The sequence below is a fragment of the Polypterus senegalus genome, chromosome 6, assembly GCF_016835505.1.
Source record: "Polypterus senegalus isolate Bchr_013 chromosome 6, ASM1683550v1, whole genome shotgun sequence".
In the NCBI taxonomy this organism is placed as follows: domain Eukaryota; kingdom Metazoa; phylum Chordata; class Cladistia; order Polypteriformes; family Polypteridae; genus Polypterus; species Polypterus senegalus.
In genome coordinates this window covers 191420565-191426740 of record NC_053159.1, presented here as the reverse complement: position 1 = coordinate 191426740, position 6176 = coordinate 191420565, and positions in this window count along the sequence as shown.

Below are 6176 nucleotides of genomic sequence, written 5' to 3'. Positions count from 1 at the left end.
TGGGCACGGGTGCCAGGCTATTGCAGTGTACACACATACCAGTTCAACCTCATCAATCCACCTAAACTGTGTATCTTGAAATAATAGGAGGAACCCTATGCAGACCAGTAGCAATAATACATGATGAATAAATCTGAAATCACCTAATAATCATGTACTGTATATCATTGCCACAAAAAATCAACACACGCCAACTTGATTATTGTAATGTGCTCCTATGACGACTGCCATCTGAATAATAAAAATTGCTCTGGCAGAGTCCTGTTTATAGACTACAGCTCAGCTTTTCACACCAGCAAAGCCGACCACCAAAGTCCTCAATTTAGGTCAGAGTACTAACCTTCTGAAGCTGGATTTTGGACTTCTTAACCAACAGGCCTTGATATTTACAGATCAGCAGCGTCACATCCTTCACAGCGTTCCAGGACAGGTTTCCAAGATCAGTGGTGACTAGCTTGAACCAGTGCTCACAGTGATATTTAATCTCTCCTTAACCCAGTCTGTCGTACCAACATGCTTTAAAAGATCCCTAATTGTCCCGGTACCTAAGAAAGCAAGTCCAACCTGCTCAAATGACCACCGTCGTTCAATCACACTAACGCCTATAGTAATGGAGTGCTTTAAAAGGCTAATCAAAAATTACTTTTTGCTTCTCTGCCAAACCACCTAATGCCATTCAGTAGATCCACAGAAGATGCCATCACTTTAATCCTTAATACAGCACTGGCCCACTTGGACAGCCAGAGAAGGAGTTACAGTATATAGAAATGCCGTCTATAGACTATAGCTTGGCATTTAACATAATAAACCCCTCTAAGTTTATCACCAAGCTCAGGGACTTGCATCTAGGCTCTTCATTGTGCAGCTGGTTTTTTAACCTCCTGACAGGCAGACCCCAGGTGCTTCAAGTGGGTGGGCACAGGTCATCACACCTCAGCCTTAACCCAGGGTCTCCACAGGGCTGTGTGCTGAGACGTCTGCTATACTCCCTCTACACTTCTGACTGTATGGCTGCATTGTCAAGTCTGCTGATGTCACAGCTCAGGTGGGCCTGATCTCCAACAATAATGAGCAGGCTCACCTGATGATGTGGAGTCTCTGTCACAGTGGTGTCAAGATAGCAGTCTACCCCTGAATTTCAGAAAGACAGAGGAGCTGATTGTGGAGTTTAGAGAAGACAACATAGGCATTGCTACACTAATTTGGAGAGGGTAGACAGCTTCAGACACCTCAGTGTTGTAACCACAAGGGGGCGCCACTAAGCCCCTATCCACAGACACAATATCTCTCCCCCCAAGAGTCCTTCCATTATATAGGCGTCCCGGCTGTACACCACACATTATAAATTCATTTAATATATAAATCTGAAGAAATATCAACATTAGAACATTAGAACACTCTAGACGAGAACAGGCCATTTAGCCCAACAAAGCTCGCCAGTCTTGTCCACTTATTTCTTCCAAAAAAACATCAAGTCGAGTTTTGAAAGCCCCTAAGGTCTTATTGTCTACCACACTACTTGGTCGCTTATTCCAAGTTTCAATCGTTCTTTGTGTAAAGAAAAACTTCCTAATGTTTGTACAAAATTTCCCCTTAAGAAGTTTCCAGCTGTGTCCCTGTGTTTTTGATGAACTCATTTTAAAATAACAGTCTTGATCCACTGGACTAATTCCCTTCATAATTTTAAACACTTTAGTCAGGTCTCCTCTTGATCTTCTTTTGCTTAAAGTGTAAAGTCTCAGCTCTTTAAATCTTTCCTCATAACTCATCCCCTGTAGGCCTGAATCAGCCTCGTCGCTCTTCTCTGGACCTTCTCTAGTGCTGTTATGTCCTTTTTGTAGCCTGGAGACCAAAACTGCACACAGGACTCAAGATGAGGCCTCACCAGTGTGTTATAAAGCTGAGCAGACCCTCCTGTGACTTGTACTCCACACATTAAAGCGCTATATAACCTGACATTCTGTTGGCCTTCTTAATGTCTTCTCAAAACTGACGGGCAGTCGATAGCTTAGAGTCCACTACGACTCCTAAATCCTTCTCGTAAGGTGTACTCTCGATTTTCCGACCGCCCATTGTGTATTCAAACCTAATATTTTTACTTCCTATGTGTAATACTTTAAATTCTAACCCGCTGAATCCGACTACAGGGTCACGGGGGTCTGCTGGAGCCAATCCCAGCCAACACAGGGCACAAGGCAGGAACCAATCCTGGGCAGGGTGCCAACCCACCGCAGGACACACACAAACAAACCCACACACCAAGCACACACTAGGGCCAATTAAGAACCGCCAATCCACCTAACCGGCATGTCTTTGGACTGTGGGAGGAAACCGGAGCGCCCGGAGGAAACCCACGCAGACACGGGGAGAACATGCAAACTCCACGCTATATGTTCTTATATAATACGCTACCGTAGCTATTCGTTTGAATGTCCAGGATTTTAAATCGCCTGTAACTTGCAAACCGTTTCACCTATTGACTTGAAATTTGGTACTCATATACTACGTGACGTCTACTATCCGCTTTCGGCTGATAATTTTTATTACTCTTTTTATTTTTATTTAATTTTATTGTAGAATCAATTGTCGGCAGCGCAGCAGGGTGGCCGTGCGGTGCATGCATATGGGCACCGTTCTCATTCCCTGCCACCTTCACTAATCATTCTTGAGGCAGATTGAAGACTTTAGTGCCAGCTTAAGTGAAAAATGAAAGAAAACGTACTAAGTAATTGCAACACAAAAACTAACTTAATCAGTTTTAACGCGAAAAGATGCCGACGAAAGAAGAGAAGCAGCGGGCCGCTAGGGTGGAGAAAAGAAGAGCTGCTCAGGAACCAAGCGCACCAGCCTCTGAGCAAACGAATACTAAACAGAGACAGAGAAAGAAAGAGGAGGAAAACTAGGAATGCTCAAGTCAAGTAGTCAAGTATATTCACTGCACGTTATCGTGCAGTACGCCATTACTTGTATTAAATATATTTGAGGTACAATGTGGGCATTTCCCATTCTGCTAGGCTTTAGTAGCACACCAGGTCTGTTAACAGGTGTGTAGACATCCAGTTCTGTCTTTTTCCCCCACTTGCATTCCGAACATTAAGCATATGAACTTAATATGTGTTGCTACAGGGAGCCAATGCAGGAATTTGAAGAGAGGGGTGACTCGTGCCCACCTCGTCTGAGCCGCTGCATTTTGAATCATCTACAGCAGCTTGGTGACACATGCCAGTTCTCCTGCCAGCAGAAAGTTGCAGCAGTCCAGACGTGACAAGACCAAAGTCTGGAGCAGTAGTGGTTCTGCAAGTTCTGTCAGATATGATCATGCTGTGTGGAGTGAATCTACAAGACTGAGAGGACAGCTGACCAACAGGCAGCAGTTTGTGAGGCTGAGGGACTGTGTGTGTCTGAAATGGTGGTGTGTAATACTGGAGCACCTCAGGGAATTGTCCAGTCTCCCTTCCAGTTCACCCTCAACACAACAGTATAATACCAGTGCTGGCCATCTCCAGAAATTTTCAAATGACTCGTCCATCATAGGCTGCATTAATAATGGAGACGAGTCAGGGTACAAGAAGGTTGTGGACGACTTCGTCTTGTGGTACACTGACAACACCCTGCAACTGAGCAGGTTACAAAAGTGCTGGTGGTGGACTTTATAGGTGTGTCAAGGAGCATCCGAGAACTGTCACTATCCATGGGGAGGACATGGAAGTGGTGCAGAGCCACAACTACCTCGGGGGGTCCACATAAACAACAAACTGGACTGGTCTGACATCACAGTGGCTCTGCATAAGAAGGGGCAGAGCAGACTGGACTTTCAAAGGAGGCTCAGGGCTTTTGATGTGTGCAGCAAGCAGCTGGAAATGTTCTATCAGTTCATAGTAGCCAGTGTGGCGTTCTATGCTGTTTTCTCCTGGGAAGTAACCTGAGCTCAAAAGGAGCACCATGCCAGGACAAACTTATCAGGAAAGCCTGTTCCATCACAGGTTTGAACCCTGGACACACTGGAAACTGTTGTAGAAAAGAGGATGGTGGCAAAGTTGGATGCCATCATGAAAAATCCCCTCCAGGAGGTCCGAACACGTTTAACCATGGGCTCATTCCCAGTGACGTGCGGTGAGATTCATGGCAGGTGACTCCTTCAGAGTCAGATGTACAAATATAGGAACCCAAAAGAGTAGCTTATTCACTATTCAGTTGGCAGCCTGCACATTGACTACTGGTTATGTTTCATATCTCATCAGCATTCTTTACACACACAGGTAAGGTTCATATTTGGCTAAGAAAGAACGTTACATTTGCTCCTCACCCTCCATGTGTCCTAGATTTGCCAATGCAATTACAAAATTCATACTCATTTAATACAAATGAAAGTAGTGAGTGATATACAAAAAATCGGATTTCAATTTGACCTTCACTGAAATATTTAGGTTTTTTAAAAGTTTTTTTATTTTAATGCTTTAAGCAATTTTAATAGAGACTGATCAACAAAAGGATAACAAGAAAAACAAAAGAATATTTTATTTAAGTATTTAGTTTTTAAAAATTGGATTGTTTTTTTCTTAGTTTGATCCCATTTTTTTTTTATAAAATTGAAAACCGTTTATGGTCTTACCTTTATTTTTAAATAAAGTCCATGCGCCTATCCTTCTCCTCGAAAATCTCCATTACTTTCTTCTAAAAGTCCAACCTTATTTTCCTTTAGTTTTAAAAATCTTAATCTTCTATTTTGGCAGTCAGCCGGAACAAAAAATAAAAATGAACGGCCCGTTGCAGTGCACTTGACTTTCTGATCTCGCTAGCTTATCGGCGCCTCTGGCGTTGAAGAACAGCAGCAACGAGCACCTGTTGGGCTCACATGCGCCCCCTTCAGGGCGGCACGGTACTGTCTGCCTAACTTTGTACCTTCTCTCTTACTGCGGTTTTATGTCCGATCAGCAGGACTAAATATGTCACACATATTCATTAAAGATACAGTATTAGCCAGACTGTGGAAAGTCAGGCTGTATAATAAACCTTATATTGGTGAGATACAGAAAGACAGCAACAGGCACGCGCCAGTCATATACGTCAATCCCGTCAGAGTGCGAGGGAGAGGGCAGTCTGAGGGGAGATGAGGTTCGTCACTGCCACAACGCACATTTCTCTACTCTGTTTGAACGGGAAATGCGTAGATTCAGCGATTTTGACTATACAAATGATTAAAGTTATTGGAATCATACAGAAAACAAATTTATAGCACAGTGGACAAATTCATTTTATCATTATTTTTTATATCCACCCATCCATTTTCCAACCCGTTGAATCTGAACACAGGAGCCAATCCCAGCAACCAATCCTGGGCTGGGTGCCAACCCACTGCAGGACACACTCAAACACACCACGGCCAATTTAGAATCACCAGTCCACCTAACCAGCATGTCTTTGGGAGGAAACCCATGCAGACACGGGGAGAACATGCAAACTCTACGCAGGGAGGACCCGGGTCTCCTAACTGCGAGGCAGCAGCGCTACCACTGCGCCACCATGCCGCCCCTAGTTTTTATATATTTTTTTTAAATTAATTTTATTATAATCATTCCATACAAATTGATCAATTTTTACAAAAAATAGGATTGAGAACAAGTCACCCCCCAACCCTGAGAGAGAGAGCATGGCCAACGGGGTAAAACTTAAGGCTTGTAAACATACCTAAATTGATGAGTTTGATAGGCCAATAGAGATGAATGGAGAAGAAAAAGAAATGTGGAAATAATTACTTCCTCGGTGCTTTAAGAGCTTATTCTAAAATATTATTGATTAGATCCTGCCAGGTTTTGAAAGAAAATCTGTACTGATCCTCTAATTGAGTGTTTGATTTTTTCCAATTTCAAATAGTATAACACATCGGTTTCCCACTGACTTAAAAGAGGAGAATTTGGGTTCTTCCAGTTTATCAGGATAAGTCTGAGTGCCAAGAGTGTAGTGAATGCAATCACAGTCTGTTTGTCCTTCTCCACTTTAAGCCCATCTGGAAGAACCCCAAACACAGCTGTTAATGGGTTAGGAGGGATTGTGAGACCAAGGCTGTCTGAAAGGTAATTAAAAATTTTGGTCCAAAAATATGTTAATTTGGTGCAGACCCAGAACATGTGACCCAGTGAGGCTGGGACTGGATTGCAGCGTTCACAGGTTGGATC